Source organism: Zea mays, chromosome 4 (assembly GCF_902167145.1).
Source record: "Zea mays cultivar B73 chromosome 4, Zm-B73-REFERENCE-NAM-5.0, whole genome shotgun sequence".
Lineage (NCBI taxonomy): Eukaryota > Viridiplantae > Streptophyta > Magnoliopsida > Poales > Poaceae > Zea > Zea mays.
Window position 1 is genome coordinate 473,022 of NC_050099.1, and position 23,279 is coordinate 496,300.

A 23,279-nucleotide genomic window follows, 5' to 3' on the forward strand; every position below is an offset into this window, starting at 1 on the left:
TGCCATCATCATATCCAGAAGTAAGCATCATATCATAAATAATCTCATGTTCATTAATTATAGTAAAGCGCTAGCATAGAGCTAATCCAAAAATAATCCAACCCAAATAGGTGAACAAGGACAAGATAAACAAATACGTACAAATTATGTAAACGCGGGGGATGAATTATAAAATGAGTAGGACATAAGTAGGTCAGAGGACACTTGCCTTCACCAACCAGCTGCTGCTTAGGGTCTTCGCCTGCAACTTCCTCGGACTCCGCAAACGGACCATTATCTATGCGAGTGCAAACATACATTCACATCCTTAAATTAGAAAATAAACAGTACACCATACAAGAAAGCAGATCAATTAAACATGCGCGTGACATATAGTTTGCATTTATGATTACGTGAGAGAGAAAGGAATCGCAACGGCTAAAGTTATGGTCAAGAGCTATTACATGTATGCTACGCAATTAATCATTATAACATCTTATTCGACCTAGTCATACTAACAGGTATTTATCACATGCACCGATAGAATTACACTTCGTTTCGATTGGCTTACTATTCAGTTACTCATCATTTAATTACATATTTAATTATCATGAGCGACTCTAGGTGAAGTGAATTATTGACATGTAATCCACGCACGCGATGACGACGTGTGAACAAGCGATGGATGCGATGACGGGGCTATGGACAAGCAGGGGTAGACGAACGTCGCCGGAACCCCAATGGCGTGTCGCGGGCACACGAATGCGAGCGTGAACAGAGAAAGCGTGATTTGGGGTTCTCATGCACATGTGGGTTGGTGAACGTGTCATGCGGAAAAATGTCGTGAACCGATGTGGACAGGGACAGGAGCCACGCAGACCACACCGAGGGCACACGCTCGTGGCCACGCTGGGGCTACGAGTTGGCCACGTCGCGTCGGGGTGCGCTGGTCGTGCCACACCGAGACGCAGGCCGCGAGCCACGCTGGGACGCGTTGGCGTGCCACGGGCCGAACTAACCGCGCTGGCTGCCGCGCACCACGCCAGGGTTGTTGGCCGCGTCGGGCAGCGGAGCAGAAGACGAGCCGCCGGGCTGAACAGCCGCGTCGGCGAGCCGCGGGTAGGTCGCGCCGTGCACAGCCGAGGGCGGAGAGCGGCTCGACCACGAGCGCCCGGGGTGCGGCTGTCGCGCACCAGGCGCCAGCGCCACAGCGAGCTCAGTGCTCAGCGCCTCCTGCTCCGCTGCTCGGCTGCTCCTGCCCAGCTGCCCTTCTCTCCTCTCCAGCGCAGCGCCTGCTCTCCAGCGCCCGTGCCGCGCCTCCTCTCCAACGGCCAGCGCCGCGCCGCTGCGCGCTCGCGGCCAGCCGCCGGCCAGGCCCAGGCCGCACCGCGGCAGGCGGCACTGCGAGGCACAGCACAGCCGCACAGGCGCCAGGCGCGCAACGCAGCGCGCTCGAGTCCGTATGTCCGTATCTTGACCGCCGTTGGGCTTGCAGGAGAGCCACGATCTTGAGCTCCTTCCTTATCTCTACAGTTTCTATACCGACAATTAGTGGTGTTTTTTGTATTGTCTTTTGTGGGTCGGGAACCCTACAACCAAGATTTGCCCTCTCTGCCACGGCGGCGGCGGTCAAGTCAATTTGTATGTACTAGTATATTTGTATAATTATTATCCAAATCTTAGATTAGGGGCACAAGCAATTTCAAGGAAAAAATACATCTACCTAGAGGAGGAGAGGAGACGATGTCGAAGTAAACATTCAGCTGGTTTGGCCTGGCTGATTAGGAAAAAAACATCTACCCAAAACGGTATGTGCAAGATTATTGTATTTATAAAATTTGTATCAACATATTTTTAGACTACATATTTCTTGAATGTTTAAATTATATCTTGCTTCTTGTGTCATATTAAACATTAATTATATTTTTTTTTGTTTAGTCTAAATTTTTTGTTATAGTCTTAACTTAGTAGCCCCTATTTTGAATCAATCCTGGATCCGCCACTACAGGGGAATATAGGGAAAGAGAGGGGCATCTGGGCACACTTGCGACCGGTGGGCAGAGAAGGAGGTTGGCCGGACTGCCCGACCGAGCTCCGGCCATGGCGGGCGGGTGCCACGCCGAGCACTACAAGAGGCGAGGAGGAGAGGGATGGGGAGGGGGAGGGACGGGCCCACCTCGGACAGGTGCGCGGACGGGCGAACTTGGCGGCTCCTGCTGCCTACGCGGCGTTGAGTGAGGGGGGAGAGGGAAACCGGGCAGGTGGTTGGCGAGGACTGGGTAGGACGTGAGTTGAAGACGACGTGGGCGCGGGGCTGACATGCGGGACCCACGCGCGCGCGGTGGCGCTGGGCAGCTGCCCACGCGCGCACGCGTGCGGCGTCTGCGGGCGGGCCGAATTTTTTGTATTTTGGTCCTTCATCGAAAAAAAATTCACATTTGGACCCTAAAAAATTTTAATGTCATTTTTGAACCCTTTACTCGGCGTCGTAGCCTATGGCGTCGAGGTAACACAGCTCGGCGCCATAGGCTATGGCGCCGAGGTGCGTGCTGCGTTGGCACAAATGGACGTTGTGGCGCCGACGTGGTACCGAGCTCGGCGCCATAGATCTTGGCGTCGAGCTCTATTTTGTACAAAAAGCTTGTTTAGCTCAGTTGGTAAAATACAAGGCTCTTAACCTTTTGGTCGTGGGTTCGAGCCCCGCGGTGGGCGTTTTTTAATACTTTTTGTCTTTGTCACTTATTTGTTTTTTTTGTTGTCCATATTTTTTGCTTAAGTCGTTGATTTGTCCGTCCAGATTTATTTCTCATCCAGCTTTTTTATGACTGATTTGTTTATTCGTTCAGTTTTTTTTATCCAGCGAGCACAGCGGCTGTGTGACACAGTGCTCACAAGCCGTCAACTTCTCCCCTTGTTTGCTCAGCTAACCACAATAAAAATCAAATGAGAACACTCTAACTTCAATCGTGATCAAATAAAAATATTATATTTTCATTGAATTCTTTTGAACATAAATTCTAAATACATAATAACAATAAAAAAATCATTGACAAAGACAAAAAATATTGAACGCACGGACAAATCAGCGGCATAAACGAAAAAATCTGGACAATAAAAAACAAATCAGTGACAAAGACAAAAAAATTTGAACGCTCACGATGGGGCTCGAACCCACGACCTTAAGGTTAAGAGCCTTGCACTATACCAACTGAGCTAGACAAGCATTGTAGTTACACATTCGAGCTCGGCGCCATAGATCTTGGCACCGAGCTCGGTGCCACGTCGGCGCCTCATCAGCTGGTTGACGACAGCGCGGCAGGTAGCTCGGCGCCAAGATCTATGGCGCCGAGATGTGTAAACTCGGCGCCATAGCTTATGGCGCCGAGAAATGGGTCCAAAATTGCATTTAAGTTTTCTGGGGGTCTAAGTGGAAATTATTGACAAAAATGACTCAAAAACAAAAAATTCGGGCGGGCGGGGTGGTTGGGGTGGGCCGAGCGGGCACCATGCTGCTGGGCCGCGGCGAGGTGGTGGGCCGGCGCGCGCCGCTGGGCTGGTAGGCTACGTGGGAGGGGTGGGAGCCAGCTGGGCCACGCGAAGCACAAGCCGAGCCTCGCCGCAGGCCGAAATGGATGGGAAGGCAAGGGATGGGGCTTTGGGTTTTTTCCCTTTTCCTATATTTTTTATTCGAATTCTCATTTGAACACATGTTTGAAAGTATGCCTCAGCATGATGCAACAACCAATATTATTCTAGGGTTTTACTTTATACATAGCATGGGCATAAATCTCTATACTACTTTGAAAATAAGAGAAAGGAGCGGAAAAGAACTAAAAGTATACATTACACATCAAAATTCATCGGAATGATGATCAAGGAGTCTTCTTCGATCCAAAGCTCGCTATGTGGTTTTTTTTGTTCCCTGGATGTCGTTTTTGTTTCGGTACAACACCCTCATCGACAATAAAAGTGGTTGGCAATTCTTCTTCTTGATCAACCTCATTGGCCTAGTCGTCTTCAAATTTATAACCAGTAGTGCAATGAGTATATAAACATTCCCTAGGGTTCACCTTGTGAACTAACCACCATGCTTTAAACTTCGGGTTTGGGTATGACATATAGTACACCTGCTCGCATTTGTGTGCAAGGATAAAATTATCATGGCCTCAAAATCGTTCCTTGTGCTTGACTTCAGTTATACCATATTGACTTTGTCTAATCCCATTATTGATGTTAAACCAATCACATTGGAAGAATACTACAAACAGCAAGTCTGTCATGGGCAAGGTAAAATACAGGGATGAAAATGGCTGGGCAATATGGATGCCCATTGTTGGAGTTAGCCTAACACTGCACTACTAGCTACTAGCAGTATGCCTCTTCTCGGCTCAGGGGTCTGTCTGTCTACTAACAAACAAGAGCACTTTTAACTAAATTGTTGAGAACTACGTCACCACGGATCACCAGATCCGCTCCCTTCCCTCCCGTCAGTAGTAGAGGCGCGAGAAGTTGTAGAGGACCCGTCTCCCTTCCTAGAAGCACGACAGAGGAACACACGAGACACAGGATATAGGGTTGGGCCTTTAGCCTCTTTATCTTCCATCTATTATGACGGGGTGTACAGGTTCCATATATAGAGATATGAGACCTCTCAGGGGCAAAGCAGGTATTTGCCCACATAACCCTAACTAGGGTTACTTAACACTCCCCCTTGGGCGAATACCGCGACCAACACATGCCTCGTTAAAACTCCAAAAAACCCAGTGGGAAAAATGTGGAGAAAGAGTGCATGGTTATACAAATTGCATTTGCACTTTGTTGCCTCGTTAAAAATCTCATGTGAGAAACTTCAAGAAAACTCACCAAGGGAAAAAGAGTACAACAGCTGTCATCGTGACAGATTTCGATCCTCTAGGATCTAGATTCTATCGAATCTTCTACAAGGGCTAACTTTAGAAATGTGCTCCCCCTGATTCTTGCAAAACCGTATCAATAAGGCAAAACATCTTCTTCTGGAAGTATATGCACATAAAGATTTAGCAAATGGATTGCATATCCTTGCAAGGACTATTTCAGGAACTTTACCTCTACTCACTTCTAGGATATACGAGGTAAGTGCACGTACCAATATAAATAAGCCACTTTGACTGATGGTGTTCAATCGGCTGGATCTATATATTTGATAGAAAGTTCCATAAAGGTTCACATATTGATCATCAAGCTCATGCCTTCAGGGCATAGAATATGACATTTATTGTCTCACAATTGTGATCAATATAAGCATTCGCTCCCCCTGACGATGACATCTGTCAAAGTCGTTATCCCTCATAACTCAAGCATATTCTTCAAGATATATGTCTCATTGTTCATGTGGAATAACGAGAATGGATGAGGTTGGGTGCTATCATTTTCTATCTTACACCACAATTTATACATAGTTGTGCAAAGCAAATAACATGTCCTTCTATAGGACTTTAGGGGATAATATAGTTGCAATAGTACATATTCTAAATATGACACATCGCTCCAGGCGTTCATCCATTGCAACATCTATGATGGTGTAACAAAAGTCCATCGAAGATCGTAATCCATCAGGGATTTTCATCGATCAGATACATCGTTATAGTCTGTCATTCTGGCATAATGGGGATATTTTGCCAGTAACACCTAAACCTTATAGGTTTCTGCCATCTTGGCTTTAGAGGATACCATAATTCCACATCTAGTGGAAAATACCATGAGTAAAGATCGTGGAATGCACATGTGCTTATTCGGTGAACTTCAAGTCCTTTGGTACCTCATCTTATTCCTTTTCGGATCTGTATTGGTCTTTATCCCTTTATAGGGATTATCAAACTTTGGTGTTTAACACAGACTTTATTTCTTCTGGAAAGGTTCCATCAAGGAACTATAATCTCATCTAGGAGATATTCTCTCTACACAGGAGAGTGATCATTCATCAGGAATGTATTATCTAGTACGAGATTTATATGTTGCATATTTATAATTCAAATATATGAGTCCTCGTAGGATCTCATGCGGATCTTCAGAATCCTATTAACTGCATATTTTAATTCATGCCATTTGCCAGATATATTACATAGTGGAACAATGTTTATTCAACACACATGTGGGATGGGTCTCTTACAAGACCACTTGAACCATCGTATTCACCACACATTATTTCAATAGTGCCCATAAATGTCCGAACTTCAAGCTCGTGACTTTCATTTTGCGATTATTGGTTCAGCCTCGATTGCATTTATCAATGACCCGATAAGAGAGCTTCAAGCACTCGTGCCTAGGACTTTGTTTTGGATCCGTTTGCAATCTAGAGAGGCAAGATAGATGTCGACACATTTGTCTTCCACATTTAATAATGATCTTCATCATTTCCCAAAAACGAAAGATTCATTGTTCTGTATTCCTAGCACAATGATATTGCGCGCATTGCTAGGAATTTCATCATCAAGATGAACCTCTTCGTGAGGCAAATCACCAGCAGGGTGAGTTCATCGGAGGAGAGTTATTTACAGACCACGTGAATCTGCAATCAGAACATATGCTTTGACTAAGGCTGATGAATCATATTCGCAGGCGTCCCCGAGAATAGATCAAATACCAATAAGTCAAATGTGGATATGATATTAATCCCGGGTATATCCACATCTACATCAGGTAGAAGCATTCAGACCAATATGGTTACTCCTCAACGATTTCTGACAAACTCCATGTACACATGAGTACACACCGAACGACAAGTTTAGTTTGGCTTTTGTGCGTTTAATAGAATATTGAGGCATTACACTCTATGTGCATTTCTCCCCCTAATGCCGAGATGTTCTAAAAGCATACAGATAAAATCCCCAACCACAATTATCCAGTTGAGGCTAATGTATGCTATTGTGGTGATTAATTTGGGAAATTTTATGCACATTGCAGACAGGGGTTTTATGCAGTGAGCTGTGGACTTAGATTAATGTAGTGACATGAATACTACATATTTGTCCTTCATCATGAAGGGTTAGTCTCAACATGCAGCGAGACACGCAACAACAAGTCGCTTCGTGGTTATAATTCTGCAAACTTATTGTTATTATTACCAAATGCACAGTCAATCATTAAGATTTAGACTAACATGCACAACACTATTTTATCCATAATGGTCCTTTAGGGGCTCATGAATACCATTCAACGTTTGGAGCCATTAGTTGACTTCAGATCAACAAGTAAAATGGCCATCAGGATCTAACACTCACAAAGACATTCACTGGTTGCATTGTGCTTTGAGGCACATAGGAAAATGTGTGTGTTTATATTGGTAGTAAAGTGCACGGCATCAGGCCAATGCTGTCAAGGAGAGATTTTTATGTGCAGAAATGTATAGTCCAGCTCGTTTTATCATTGCCCATGGTTTACCCAATTACTCATACCGCTCTGAAATTGGGTATCGATTTATGCAACATTTTTAGGTATAATAATTTTGAGAGAGAACTTATAACAATAATTAATTATTTGTGGTGTTGCCAGCAAGGCAAGCATTTCTCCTCATATTATATACCAAATTGTTCTATATAGTATTATTTTGATCTCCTCATTGTTCAGCCAAAAGAGAAGCTTTGGAATAGAACAGACAAGGCCAATAATTCCTTTTATCTGGGAAAAATCATCTGATTCGTAAGCTTTCGACAAAGCAAATGGAGATAACTGCTTGGCAAGAGCGAAAGAAATACCAATATCTGCCTGGGACTAGTCTTCAACAATAGATAATACTGCTCACATACGAAGGAGTCATCAAGACTAGGGAGAATACCTCTGGTCTCCATAAGATCTTCATATTTCTATCACAAATTACCATCACTAATAGCTTAGTGGTCAAGAATTATGGATCTTCCGGTGCCAAGGACCAATGACATATTAATGCCCAATTTTGCTTCAAGCTCTGTAGTGATGTGGGATTGTTGGCTATTTTCTACTCTTCTTACTTCTGGTGGATCAGAGATAGATTACAATAAGCATGTCAAAAGGTGGAATCCAATGTAGTTCTGCTACATAAACTCCAAGTATATGTCCATTCAGGACTGACCTTTACCATTTGGCTTAAAAGTATACCATACCAGTCAAAGGACTATCTCGAGTCAATTCAGCGACTATGAATATTTACAATTCTGAGAGATATATGCAACATAAGCATGATATCCTGTATAGGACGATTAAAGTGGTTGGACGGAAACACACAATGGTTTTTCACACCAACATAGTGAATGTTTTCTCAGAATAACCTATACTCGCAACTCCGGGTTGCTAGGGGTTACTGAAAGGGAAATGTGCCCTTGGGCCATTTCTAAGTATTTTGGTGATTGAGTGTCAACACAAGTGCTTAAATGAGAATCAATGCCCATGGATGAACAAAGTGCAAATCTAGAGCAAAGGTATGTTTCTAAGTCTTAGTACATTGGTTTTGTGTACTAATATACTTGTCTAAGTATCAGAAACAGGAAGAAGAGAAAAAGAGAAGAGTTGGCTGTGTACAGCCAAGAGGCTGTTTCGGTCTGGGGCACCGGACTGTCCGGTGGTGCACCGGACAGTGTCCGGTGGTGCACCGGACAGTGTCCGGTGCGCCAGGTTGCCTCGAGAGAAGTGGCCGCTCTCGGGAATTCGCCGACGGCGTACGGCTAAAATTCACCGGACTGTCCGGTGTGCACCGGACTGTCCGGTGAGCCAACGGTCGGCCGGGCCAACGGTCGGCCGCGCGATCTGCGCGGGACACGTGGCCGAGCCAATGGTCAGAAGGGGGCACCGGACTGTCCGGTGTGCACCGGACATGTCCGGTGCGCCAACGGCTCCCGCATCTGCAACGGTCGGCTTCGCCATTTAAGGAAGGGAATCAGGCATCGGACAGTGTCCGGTGTGCACCGGACTGTCCGGTGCGCCCGACGACAGAAGGCAAGGATGGCTTTCTGGATTTGTGCTCAACGGCTCCTAGCTGCCTTGGGGCTATAAAAGGGACCCCTAGGCGCATGGAGGAGGACACCAAACATTCCTAAGCACCAAGACATCGATTCCACGCATTTGGTTCATTGTGATAGCATCTAGAGCTCTTGTTGAGTTGTGAACTCATTGAGTTGTGTTGCGAGCTCTTGTTGCGACTTGTGTGCGTGTTGTTGCTCTGATTTTGAGTCTTGTGTGCGTTGCTAGTTTCTTCCTTACTCCGTATTTCTTTGTGAATCTTAAGTGTAAGGGCGAGAGGCTCTAAGTTGTGGAGATTCCTCGCAAACGGGATATTGAAAGGCAAAGCGAAACACCGTGGTATTCAAGTTGGTCTTTGGACCACTTGAGAGGGGTTGATTGCAACCCTCGTCCGTTGGGACGCCACAACGTGGAGTAGGCAAGCGTTGGTCTTGGCCGAACCACGGGATAAACCAATGTGTCATCTCTGTGTTTGGTCTCTTGTGGTATTGTGTTTTGTTGTGACTCCTCTCTAGCCACTTGGCAATTATTGTGCTAACACTTAACAAGTTTTTGTGGCTGTAAGTTTAAGTTTTCACAGGATCACCTATTCACCCCCCCCCCCTCTAGGTGCTCTCAATTGGTATCGGAGCCGTTCTCTTCACAAAGGGACTAACCGCCCGAAGAGATGGATCCTAAAGGGAAGGGAATAGTGATCAACGACAAGGGGAAGGAGTCCTTCGTCAACGAGCCAAGGGATGACAAGTCCAACGACTCGGGCTCAGGCCACAGACGCAAAGATGGGAAGAAGAAGAAGACAAGACGCATCAAGGAGATCGTCTACTACGACAGCGATGAGTCTACTTCCTCCCAAAAGGACGACGACCACAACAAATACGAGAGAAAGAAACCGGTTAACTCGAACTTTTCTTTTGATTACTCTCGTATTCCTCAAAGTACTAATGCTCATTTATTATCTATTCCACTTGGTAAACCTCCTCATTTTGATGGAGAGGACTACGGATTTTGGAGTCACAAAATGCGTAGTCACTTGTTCTCTCTCCATCCTAGCATATGGGAGATTGTAGAAAGTGGAACGCACTTTGATAGTATGGATAGTTCCATGTTTATTAATGAACAGATTCATAAAAATGCACAAGCTACTACTGTGTTGCTAGCCTCTTTGTGCAGGGACGAGTACCATAAGGTGAGCGGCTTGGACAATGCCAAGCAGATCTGGGACACCCTCAAGATCTCTCATGAGGGGAACGATGTCACCTTACTCACCAAGATGGAGTTGGTGGAGGGCGAACTTGGACGGTTCGCAATGATAAGGGGCGAGGAGCCAACTCAAACATACAACCGACTCAAGACCCTTATCAACAAAATAAGGAGCTACGGAAGCACGAGATGGACGGATCACGACGTCGTCCGCCTAATGCTAAGGTCCTTTACTGTTCTTGATCCTCATTTGGTGAACAATATTCGTGAAAATCCTAGGTACACCAAGATGTCGCCCGAAGAAGTACTTGGGAAATTCGTTAGCGGGCGAATGATGATCAAGGAGGCAAGATACGTGGACGACGCCTTGAATGGTCCGATCAACGAGCCGCAACCCCTTGCTCTCAAGGCAACGAGGAGCAAGGAGGCGCTACCGAGCAAGGTGGCGCAAGTTGAGGCGGCCGGGCTAAATAATGAGGAGATGGCCCTCATCATTAAGCGTTTCAAGACGGCGCTTAAAGGAAGCAAGGGACAGCCAAGCAAGACCAAAGCCAAGGGGAAGCGCTCGTGCTTCAAATGCGGTAAGATTGGTCATTTTATTGCTAACTGTCCCGACAATGATAGTGACCAGGAACACGGGAGCAAGAGGGAAAAGAAGAAGCATTACAGGAAGGCCAAGGGCGAGGCACATATCGGAAAGGAGTGGGATTCGGATTGCTCCTCCTCCGACTCCGACAATGAAGGACTCGCCGCCACTGCCTTCAACAAGTCATCCCTCTTCCCCAACGAACGTCACACATGCCTTATGGCAAGGGAGAAGAAAGTAAGTAATCAAAACAATGTCACTTATGATTCTTCTAGTGATGATGAGTCTAGTGATGAAGAAATAGATTACTCTAGTTTGTTCAAGGGAATGGATAGAACTAAAGTAGATAAGATTAATGAATTGATTGATGCCTTGAATGAAAAGGATAGACTCTTAGAAAAACAAGAGGATCTTTTATATGAAGAGCATGACAAATTTGTAGAGGCTCAAAAATCTTATGCTTTAGAAGTTAAAAGAAATGAAGTGCTTTCTAGTGAATTATCTTCTTGTCATGAAACCATTGCTACTTTAAAGGGTGTTAATAATGATTTGAATGCTAAACTAGAAGTGGCTAGTAAATCTAACTCTTGTGTAGAACATGTTATGGTTTGCACTAGGTGTAAAGATTTTAATGTTGATGCTTGTAGTGAACACCTAGTTTCAATTTCTAAATTGAATGATGAAGTGGCTAGTCTTAATGCCCAACTTAAGACTAGCAAAAGCGAATTTGATAAATTAAAATTTGCAAGGGATGCCTATACGATTGGTAGACATCCCTCAATTAAGGATGGACTTGGCTACAAAAGGGAAGCCAAGAACTTGACAAGCCATAAGGCTCCCATCTCCGCCAAGGAGAAAGGGAAGGCCCCTATGGCTACTAGTGCTAAAAAGAATCATGCCTTTTTGTATCATGATAGGAGACAAACTAGAAATGCTTGTAGGAGTTATAATGCTTACGATGATTTTTCTCATGCTATGTTTGCTTCTAGTTCTTCATATGTGCATGATAAAAATGTTGGTAGAAGGAATGTTGTTCATAATATGCCTAGGAGAAATGTTGTTAATATTCCTAGGAAAGTTAATGAGCCTTCTACAATATATCATGCTTTGAATGCTTCCTTTGCAATTTGTAGAAAGGATAGAAAGGTGATTGCTAGGAAGTTAGGGGCAAAATGCAAGGGTGATAAAACTTGCATTTGGGTCCCTAAGACAATTGTGACTAACCTTGTAGGACCCAACAAGAGTTGGGTACCTAAGTCCCAAGCCTAAATTTGCCTTGCAGGTTTATGCATCCGGGGGTTCAAGCTGGATTATCGACAGCGGATGCACAAACCATATGACGGGGGAGAAGAAGATGTTCACCTCCTATGTCAAGAATAAGGATTCCCAAGATTCAATTATATTCGGTGATGGGAATCAAGGCAAGGTAAAAGGGCTAGGTAAAATTGCAATCTCCAATGAGCATTCTATCTCTAATGTGTTTTTAGTGGAGAGTCTTGGATATAATTTGCTATCTGTTAGTCAATTATGTCATATGGGATATAACTGTCTATTTACAAATGTAGATGTGCCTGTCTTTAGAAGAAGTGATGGTTCACTAGCTTTTAAGGGTGTATTAGACGGCAAGCTCTACTTAGTTGATTTTGCAAAAGAAGAGGCCGGTCTAGATGCATGCTTAATTGCTAAGACTAGCATGGGCTGGCTGTGGCATCGCCGCTTAGCACATGTGGGGATGAAGAACCTTCACAAGCTTCTAAAGGGAGAACACGTGATAGGTTTGACTAACGTACAATTCGAAAAAGATAGACCTTGTGCAGCATGTCAAGCAGGTAAACAGGTGGGAGGAGCGCATCACAGCAAGAATGTGATGACCACTTCAAGACCCCTGGAGCTGCTGCATATGGACCTCTTCGGACCCGTCGCCTATCTGAGCATAGGGGGAAGTAAGTATGGTCTAGTTATTGTTGATGACTTTTCCCGCTTCACTTGGTTGTTCTTTTTGCAGGATAAGTCTGAAACCCAAGGGACCCTCAAGTGCTTCCTAAGGAGAGCTCAAAATGAGTTTGAGCTCAAGATGAAGAAGATGTTCCGACGGCCGCTATACGAACCATGGCGATTGGAGTAGTGCGGCCACAGGAACAAGATGAAAGAGATCAACCTTCTTCCTCAACAACGGTGCATCCCCCAACTCAAGACGATGAATAGGTTCATCAAAAGGAGGCATGTGATCAAGGGGGAGCACAAGATGATCAAGTAATGGAGGAAGAAGCGCAACCGGCACCTCCAACCCAAGTTCGAGCGGTGATTCAAAGGGATCATCCCGTCGACCAAATTTTGGGTGACATTAGCAAGGGAGTAACTACTCGATCTCGATTAGTTAATTTTTGTGAGCATTACTCCTTTGTCTCTTCTATTGAGCCTTTCAGGGTAGAGGAGGCCTTGCTAGATCCGGATTGGGTATTGGCCATGCAGGAGGAACTCAACAACTTCAAGCGCAATGAAGTTTGGACACTGGTGCCTCGTCCCAAGCAAAATGTTGTGGGAACCAAGTGGGTGTTCCACAACAAACAGGACGAGCACGGGGTGGTGACGAGGAACAAGGCTCGACTTGTGGCAAAAGGTTATGCCCAAGTCGCAGGTTTGGACTTTGAGGAGACATTTGCTCCTGTGGCTAGGCTAGAATCAATTCGTATCTTGCTAGCATATGCCGCTCACCATTCTTTCAGGTTGTTCCAAATGGATGTGAAGAGCGCTTTCCTCAACGGGCCAATCAAGGAGGAGGTGTACGTGGAGCAACCCCCTGGCTTCGAGGATGAACGGTACCCCGACCACGTGTGTAAGCTCTCTAAGGCGCTCTATGGACTTAAGCAAGCCCCAAGAGCATGGTATGAATGCCTTAGAGACTTTTTACTTGCTAATGCTTTCAAGGTTGGGAAAGCCGATCCAACTCTATTTACTAAGACATGTGATGGTGATTTGTTTGTGTGCCAAATTTATGTCGATGACATAATATTTGGTTCTACTAACCAAAAGTCTTGTGAAGAGTTTAGCAGGGTGATGACGCAGAAATTCGAGATGTCGATGATGGGCGAGTTGAACTACTTCCTTGGGTTCCAAGTGAAGCAACTCAAGGACGGCACCTTCATCTCCCAAACGAAGTACACGCAAGATCTGCTAAAGCGGTTTGGGATGAAGGACGCCAAGCCCGCAAAGACTCCGATGGGGACTGACGGACACACCGACCTCAACAAAGGAGGTAAGTCCGTTGATCAAAAAGCATACCGGTCAATAATAGGGTCTTTACTTTATTTATGTGCGAGTAGACCGGACATTATGCTTAGCGTATGCATGTGTGCTAGATTTCAATCCGATCCTAAGGAGTGTCACTTAGTGGCAGTGAAGCGAATTCTTAGATATTTGGTTGCTACGCCTTGCTTCGGGCTCTGGTATCCAAAGGGGTCTACCTTTGACTTGGTTGGATACTCAGATTCTGACTATGCTGGATGTAAGGTCGATAGGAAGAGTACATCAGGGACGTGTCAATTCTTAGGAAGGTCCCTGGTGTCGTGGAACTCTAAGAAACAAACCTCCGTTGCCCTATCCATCGCTGAGGCCGAGTATGTTGCCGCAGGACAATGTTGCGCGCAACTACTTTGGATGAGGCAAACCCTCAGGGACTTTGGCTACAATCTGAGCAAAGTCCCACTCCTATGTGATAATGAGAGTGCTATCCGCATGGCGGAAAATCCTGTTGAGCACAGCCGCACAAAGCACATAGACATCCGGCATCACTTTTTGAGAGACCACCAGCAAAAGGGAGATATCGAAGTGTTTCATGTTAGCACCGAGAACCAGCTAGCCGATATCTTTACCAAGCCTCTAGATGAGAAGACCTTTTGCAGGTTGCGTAGTGAGCTAAATGTCTTAGATTCGCGGAACTTGGATTGAATTGTAGCATACATGTATTTATGCTTTTGATCATGTTCCTTTTTGCATTTTGTTGCTTATTATGGTGCTCAAGTTGTACAAACACTCCCTGGACCTCACAAGTCCGTTGCAAAGTGATGCACATGTTTAGGGGGAGATGTGTTACAACTTGACCCTTTGAGACTAACCATGTGCTTGAGTTTGATGATTTAGTCTCGAAGGAGGATTGAAAGGGAAAAGGTGGACTTGGACCATGAAAGACTTCCACTGCACTCCGATGAGAGGGTAACTTATTCCAAGTTCATCTCATGAACTCTTATTGCCATTTGATCTTAATTGAAGACTTTGGTGAGGCAATGGGGTTATGGGGCCAAGATTGATCCCGTTTTGGTGCTTGATGCCAAAGGGGGAGAAAATAAAGGCCAAAGCAATAAATGGATCAGCTACCACTTGAGAAATTTTGAAAATAGTCAAATAGAGCTTTTTGTTTTGTCAAAACTCTTGCATTGTCTTTTTTGTCAAAAGTTGGCCTCTTGTGGGGAGAAGTGTTGATTATGGGAAATAGGGGGAGTTTTTGAAATCTTTGATCAATCTCTTTTTGAATGACTCTATTTATGCTTCAACATGTGTGTTTGACTTAGAGATAGAGATTTGAGTTTGATTTGCAAAAACAAACCAAGTGGTGGCAAAGGATGATCCATATATGCCAAAATTGAATCAAAATAAATTTGAGTTTTATTTGAAGTGATATTGCACTTGTTCTAGTCGCTTTATGTTGTGTTGGCCTAAATCACCAAAAAGGGGGAGATTGAAAGGGAAATGTGCCCTTGGGCCATTTCTAAGTATTTTGGTGATTGAGTGTCAACACAAGTGCTTAAATGAGAATCAATGCCCATGGATGAACAAAGTGCAAATCTAGAGCAAAGGTATGTTTCTAAGTCTTAGTACATTGGTTTTGTGTACTAATATACTTGTCTAAGTATCAGAAACAGGAAGAAGAGAAAAAGAGAAGAGTTGGCTGTGTACAGCCAAGAGGCTGTTTCGGTCTGGTGCACCGGACAGTGTCCGGTGGTGCACCGGACAGTGTCCGGTGCGCCAGGTTGCCTCGAGCGAAGTGGCCGCTCTCGGGAATTCGCCGACGGCGTACGGCTAAAATTCACCGGACTGTCCGGTGAGCCAACGGTCGGCCGGGCCAACGGTCGGCCGCGCGATCTGCGCGGGACACGTGGCCGAGCCAATGGTCAGAAGGGGGCACCGGACTGTCCGGTGTGCACCGGACATGTCCGGTGCGCCAACGGCTCCCGCATCTGCAACGGTCGGCTTCGCCATTTAAGGAAGGGAATCAGGCACCGGACTGTCCGGTGCGCCCGACGACAGAAGGCAAGGATGGCTTTCTGGATTTGTGCTCAACGGCTCCTAGCTGCCTTGGGGCTATAAAAGGGACCCCTAGGCGCATGGAGGAGGACACCAAACATTCCTAAGCACCAAGACATCGATTCCACGCATTTGGTTCATTGTGATAGCATCTAGAGCTCTTGTTGAGTTGTGAACTCATTGAGTTGTGTTGCGAGCTCTTGTTGCGACTTGTGTGCGTGCTGTTGCTCTGATTTTGAGTCTTGTGTGCGTTGCTAGTTTCTTCCTTACTCCGTATTTCTTTGTGAATCTTAAGTGTAAGGGCGAGAGGCTCCAAGTTGTGGAGATTCCTCGCAAACGGGATATTGAAAGGCAAATCAAAACACCGTGGTATTCAAGTTGGTCTTTGGACCACTTGAGAGGGGTTGATTGCAACCCTCGTCCGTTGGGACGCCACAACGTGGAGTAGGCAAGCGTTGGTCTTGGCCGAACCACGGGATAAACCACTGTGTCATCTCTGTGTTTGGTCTCTTGTGGTATTGTGTTTTGTTGTGTCTCCTCTCTAGCCACTTGGCAATTATTGTGCTAACACTTAACAAGTTTTTGTGGTTGTAAGTTTAAGTTTTCACAGGATCACCTATTCACCCCCCCCCTCTTGGTGCTCTCAGTTACATGTCCTTTTATCTCAGAATTTGCTTCATGTCGTTCTACGACAAAGAGAGCAATGTGTCAACAATTGGTTGAGCAATATATGACTGAAATTTCTAGCCTTTATTCATTTGGTAAGGACATATTGCTTACTAATAGAATCCCATTTTGTGATGTCTTTTATACCGAAAAGGCTTTCATGGATTATATTATATACCTTCGGGTTACTTCGAGTAAAACTTTATGCATGAGGAGAGAGCAAAGAATTAACTTATCTGTGTTTTATAGATATTTCAATTTAATTTCCCAGATTTTCAAGCACTATATAGCTTGATATAGTTGTTATGGCCACTTGGCGATATATAAATATATAACGCCACACAACACAGTCAAATAAAATATAGAGCCAAACAAAATTGTTTATGAAGGTTGCGCATAATATGACTTTAGGGGCTTGAACAACCCACCACAATCCACGTGAGTACAAGCTCTAGCGTCTGGTGTCAACACATGTGCGGCCATCAGGGCTACGACAACACAACAAGCCTTCATAATAAGCGCAACATGCACAATTATAGCTCGGTAATCGGAGTACACGATAAGTCCATGCAACGTGCGCAAAAGGCGCAATTGTGGCTCGATGATCACGACAGACGGACAGTGCCTACAGGGCATGCGAAAAATACGTGACTCAGTGATGGCGGTTCGACTCAACCGGAGCGGTCCGACAAAACGAGAGTGCGACATAGCAATCACATAACGCAGCCAAGTTCGTACGACACAAATACTGCATCATGTTGCCAGGGCGCAACCAATGCTCAGTCAATGGCATAACTCAACCGATTAATAACATAGTCTGATCGACGTGTCTGAGTACCCACTATACAATTTAATCGCTCGACGTGAGTCCAAAAGCTCAACACATCATAAATATTTAGAGCGACATAAAAATGCGCAACCTAACGTTCACATGTATTTCAAATAATTTTCTGCTATTTACTACTGGAAATAAAGCAGAAAAATAATACTAAAATTAATACATGAACATAAGCACATCGAGTGCAAAAGTTATTTCCTCATTTTGAAGCATGTATTTTTTTCTACTAATTAATTACTACGGGAAATAATTAATTAATATATAAACATGCTTTATTCTACTTGCTATTTGCAACAGGAATAAATAGTACAAATAACTTAGAGCATGCATAAAAAATGTACTAAAGTTGATTAATTCAACAGGATTTTTTTCTTTTTTTCTATTTTTCTAGCCGCCACTTCCACAATTCTAGTCGCTACATGCAGGACCGTGACTGTTTTTTTTCTAGCCGCCACTTCCACAATTCTAGTCGCTACATGCAGGACGGTGACTGGTTCTCAAGCAACATGGTAGCAAATCGATGGGTTGCATGTAAACTGCTTTGACCACTTTTAATTGGATGTGGTCGGATGTTGCTGCATGTGGGCATGCAAGCTGGTGGACGCAGCCATGCATTTTTCTAGGGGCTCGCGTTGGACGCGCTCTCCATTTTGGTGGACCAACGAATGTGCATGCGCGTAAACTGCCAGCCCTTTTATCGGATCAGCGCGCTGCACTTGCATGCCGCAAGGTAGGGTGGCCATCCATCCTGCTCCCTGTCTTCTTTTCGTTTTTTTTCAGCCTATTGGTTTTCCTGTGCGGCGGCCAGGCAGGTGCGGTCCTTCTTCGGCGCAAAGGTTAGATTGGAAAGTGAATCACATATCCAATCTAAAAATGTACATACCGCTCGATTGCGTAGAAGTAGAATCGAAGGCTGTCGCGTAGGACAGTTCAGCTAGGCTGGGGGACCTGCCAGCTTGACGAAGAATTGATACAGATCTGATCCACATCAACGTCGAGGTAGAGCGTGCTGATAACGTGTTGAGAACTACGTCACCACGGATCACCAGATCCGCTCCCTTCCCTCCCGTCAGCAGTAGAGGCGCGAGAAGTTGTAGAGGAACCGTCTCCCTTCCTAGAAGCACGACAGAGGAACACACGAGACACAGGATATAGGGTTGGGCCTTTAGCCTCTTTCTCTTCCATCTATTATGAGGGGGTGTACAGGTTCCTTATATAGAGATATGAGACCTCTCAGGATCAAAGCAGGTATTTGCCCACATAACCCTAACTAGGGTTACTTAACATAAACAACCAGAAGTAGCATACAGGATCGTTCATTTTTAGTGCACCTGGATTTAAGTAACTTGCATTGTCCTCGTGTGTGTAGAAACTAGCTGAGCTGCAAACAACACCAACGACACTGATGTAAAAATGACTAGCAACTACTTACTGGGCTAGCTGCTAGCTAGCTGGTATTAATAATACCAAAGGCTAACATCTATGGATTTTTTAATAATAAATGGTCTCCGCCTGAAATCCGTCACACCTGGTTTTAAAAGATATAAAGAGTTACATGATCCCGAAACCAGCCAACATGCTATCGCATCGTATCTAGCTATTTGCTTGTAGGCTGATGGGCATTTTCCTTGTCAAACTTATTGTACGACAAATAAGTAATTAAAGTCCTTATCTAGCAATACCAAAGAAATTATGGGGCAAAACAAAGACTCAAATAAAATTCAAACAAACTAAGTAATAATGCATATTAACATGGAATTTAAGTTGAATATTATATTAGTTAATATGATCAAACAAACTTATGAAACTAAACAATAATGCACATTAATATGGAATTAAAGTAAAATACCACATACCACTAAAATAAAAAAACATGTGCTATTAACAGAATCAAACTAAACAACAATACATTAATTAAACATATTTTTAATCGTGTATTTAAATGCATAAACTCTCAACAAACATACGAATCACAAATACATACTAATTTCGTCGATAAATGAATAACGATCACCGAAAATATGGGATAAAATAGGCAAAAAAAATTATCCTCTGGGTCGGACGGTGGCCTACCGGAGGAGAACTCGAAGCCAGATCAGGCTACGTAGAGGGAGCGGCGGCCGAAAGTGGTGGAGGGAGAGTGGTCGACGGTGGCGGCGGCCCTGCAGCCAGAGTGACCAGCGACACCGCGACGACCGAACAAAGGCGCGGGCGGGCCGGGGGCACCGGCGTGGGCGTGGGGTCGCCGGACGAGGCGGAGGCGGCATCGGTGTGGTCGCCGGACAGATGGAGGCGCGCGAGCGGGAGAAATGAAACAGAGGTGGTTAGAAAGGAAAGTCGAGATATGGGTAAAGTCGTTTTTTGGACGTAAAATAGCTACGGTCGCCGAAAATGATACTGTTCTGTTGTGTAGTGTAACTGTCGCACTGATGGAGCTCCCATGCAACCATGATCGGTGCAGGCGTACTTGTGACATGCACGGTAGTAGTAGCAAGCACCAGCTAGAATGATGATGATGCTTAAACAGCAGTAATAAGGAAGGTGTGGCTCGACAGCAACATTACATATGTTAGGTAACCCTACGCTAGCTAAGCTACTATATGCTAATACTTGTGAAATAGATAAAGCAAGCATGTGACAGCAACATTACATTTGTCTGATCATGTATTGGTTGGCTGCCTTTGCTTTGCCGATTGACCTAGCTAACACAGCACTACTAGCTACTAGCAGCCATGCCTCTTCTCGTCTCAGGGGGTCTGTCTGTCTACTAACAAACAAGAGCACTTGCAATTAACTAAACAACTAGAAGCAGCATACAGGATCATTCATTTTTAGTGCACCTGCCCACCTTTGGTGAACCCTTTTTTTCGACCACCTTCAGCAAGCACTGACCTTCGTCATGCCACCGAAGAAAGCTTCAGCGCCAGGGGCTGCCGCACTGCAGCCACTGGACCCAAATCAGGAGACCCTTTCTCTTCGAGAGGCTCGAAGCCAGAAGAGGAAGGCCACTAGTCCAACACTCCAAGAGGAGGAGTTGGACCAAGAAATCAGAAACATGGAGATAATCCATCAGCAAGTACAAAAGAAGAAGGAGAAGATGGCTCGACTGGCTGATCTTCAAAGGCAGATTGACGAAGCCACTGAAGAAGTACACCATCTTGCTCAAGACGAACAAGATCGAAGGCCCCAACATAGGGAGCTTCATCAAGAAGGCTTGTTCAACGACGATGGATGGTATGATGATTTTAATCATGATACCTTTACTTTTGATGATGCTTCTCCCTTGGCAGCAGAACTGCAGGCTATTCCATGGCCCTCATCATATAAGCCACCTCAGCTTTCCATGTATGATGGGCATTCAGACCCGAAACAGTTTTTAATGAGTTATGAAGCAACTATATCTTCATATGGAGGCAATGCAGCTGTCATGGCCAAGTCTTTCGTCATGGCAGTCCGGAATGTGGCCCAAACATGGTATTCTTCTCTTCGGCCAGGGACCATTACTTCATGGCAAAAGCTCAAGGATATGCTGGTGACAAGTTTCCAAGGCTTCTAGACGAAGCCAGTCATAGCTCAGGCCTTGTTTCAATGCACGCAAGATCATGAGGAGTACCTCCAGGCATATGTCCGAAGGTTCTTGCGTCTTAGAGCACAAGCACCTACAGTGCCCAATGAAATTGTCATTGAGGCCATGATTAAGGGGCTTCGTCCAGGACCTACTGCTCAGTATTTCGCTAGAAAGCCCCCACAGACTCTGGAGAAGCTGCTTCAGAAGATGGATGAGTACATTCGGGCTGACAATGACTTCCGCCAAAGAAGGGAGGAAGCATACAAGTTCTCTGAAATGACCAGGGGCTTCGAAGGAGGAATCCACCCGAGGCACGTCAGGTCAATTCACAACTCCACCCAGAGTGATGACAGAGGAAGTCAACAGCAAAGGCCGCAGTATTCTTCACAAGCTTCGGGGGAAGATATGGGGACCTACCCAGGAAGATCTACTGCTTATTTTGTGGTGAAGACAAGGGCCACAATACAAGAACGTGTCAAATCACCATCCAAAAGCAAAAAGAGATTGCAGGAGCCAAAGCCCGGCAAAGTCAACCGAAGTAGGTCTTGCACACTGCTTCGTGTCATTCACCCTACATACCAGAATATGTGGGTAATCATCTAGCAGCTTCTGTTGCTTCGGCTAGTCAGCCGCAAGTTTCTTGGCCACAGCTTCCACCTCCGCCGCCACTACAACCTACCTACTCACGAGGTCAGCAGCCAGAAGGGAGCCAACAGACCCATCAGCAGCGAGATTTCAGGGAAGGGTTCGAAGCTCGCACAGTTAATAGTACTGTGCCAGAATCAAAACACATATATTGAGAGATATCCTACCTCTGGCACAGTTTTACATTCACTGTCATTTTCTTTTTAAATAAGGAACAATCAATGTAAACCTAGTTTTCTTGACATTTTTAATTTCCTGTATTAGCTTCGTTGATGTCAAAATGAAATATACCTTCGTCACAGACTTAAGAGAATGCCAAAGCTACAAAGAGATATTCCTTCATGAATGCAGAGCTAAAAATCGCAGTGAAAGTTTTACCAAAGCCACAAAAATTCGTTCTTAAAGAGCGCAGCGTAAGTTTGCCGAAGCTTCAAAAAGTCGTTCCCAAGGGAGCGCAGTGTAAGTTTTCTGCTCAAAAGTCCTTCCAAAGGGAATGCAGAGCCAAATACCACCGAAATATAAGGCGAAGCGCGAAAAGTCAACGCGAATACCACCAAAATAGAAGGCGAAGAAGTTCAAAAGACGTTCCTTAGGGGATGCAGAACTTACACCGAAAAATAAGCGGTGAAGCCAAAAAATAAACGGCAAAGAGATTTGATGGTTCCTAAGGGGACGCAGATATTATGTTTCAGCGTGGGTATGTGTCTTCGGCATTAGCATCATTCTTTGCATCATATCATCGCATCATATTGCATAGCATCACATCATACATCATATCACATCAATGACATCAATTGGAAACGAGGCCGATCTTCGGAGAATGCTTTACAAAAAATGGAAAGATGCCAAGGCACAAAGTAAGCTGAGAATTATAGCTTTATCAGTTTTGATGTGGAAAGAGGAATTTATTGTTTACGAAGTATTGATGATTTTACGAAATGTGGATGATTCTTACGAGGCATAAAAACTCTTCTTTACGAAGCATGAAAAGAAGGGAAGGTGTTTTTTCGCCGAAGGCTCAAAAACGATATGTACATAAAGTTTCATGCATCGCAAAAAACTGAATTACGAACAATTCATTTATTACATTCAAATCTATAAGCACCAAATATTACAAACATAGTTTAGCAAATGTTACGTTAATATTCTAGAAATGTTTTTACAATAGCTACTCTTCTTCCTTCAGAACTTTTTCTGCAGCTTCGGTTAGCTTCGTCTACAATAGCTTCGGCCATATTAATAATTTCTATTGCTTTCTTTGTCTCTGGGTCGGCTAGTGGGTCGAGTGGCTCTGGGGGAGGAGATAGTTCAGCTGTGGTAGAAGACATAAATTATTTCGAAGTCACAAAAACAAACGACGAAGTTACAAGCCAATAAGCAATACCTATCCGTCTCTCAAGTTCTGCAGCTTTCTCAGCCTTCTTCGCTGCTTCTCGAGAGTCGTGGATATATTTTTCGTTCTTCTTTATTATTTCATGAGCTATTCCTCGGCCGCCATTGTCCCAAATGTCAGTAAAAAATTTGCC

General features: G+C 44.7%; 1 long non-coding RNA gene across 1 annotated transcript; it reads right to left on the minus strand.

Moving 5' to 3' along the window:
• Nucleotides 1-208: 208 nt before the first annotated feature.
• Nucleotides 209-2,270, minus strand: LOC111591293 (uncharacterized). Its single transcript, XR_002750453.1, has 2 exons — nucleotides 2,156-2,270; nucleotides 209-277 (listed from the first exon to the last, which is right to left on the minus strand). It is a non-coding gene; the product is annotated as an uncharacterized lncRNA (long non-coding RNA).
• Between the last annotated feature and the right edge of the window lie 21,009 nt (nucleotides 2,271-23,279).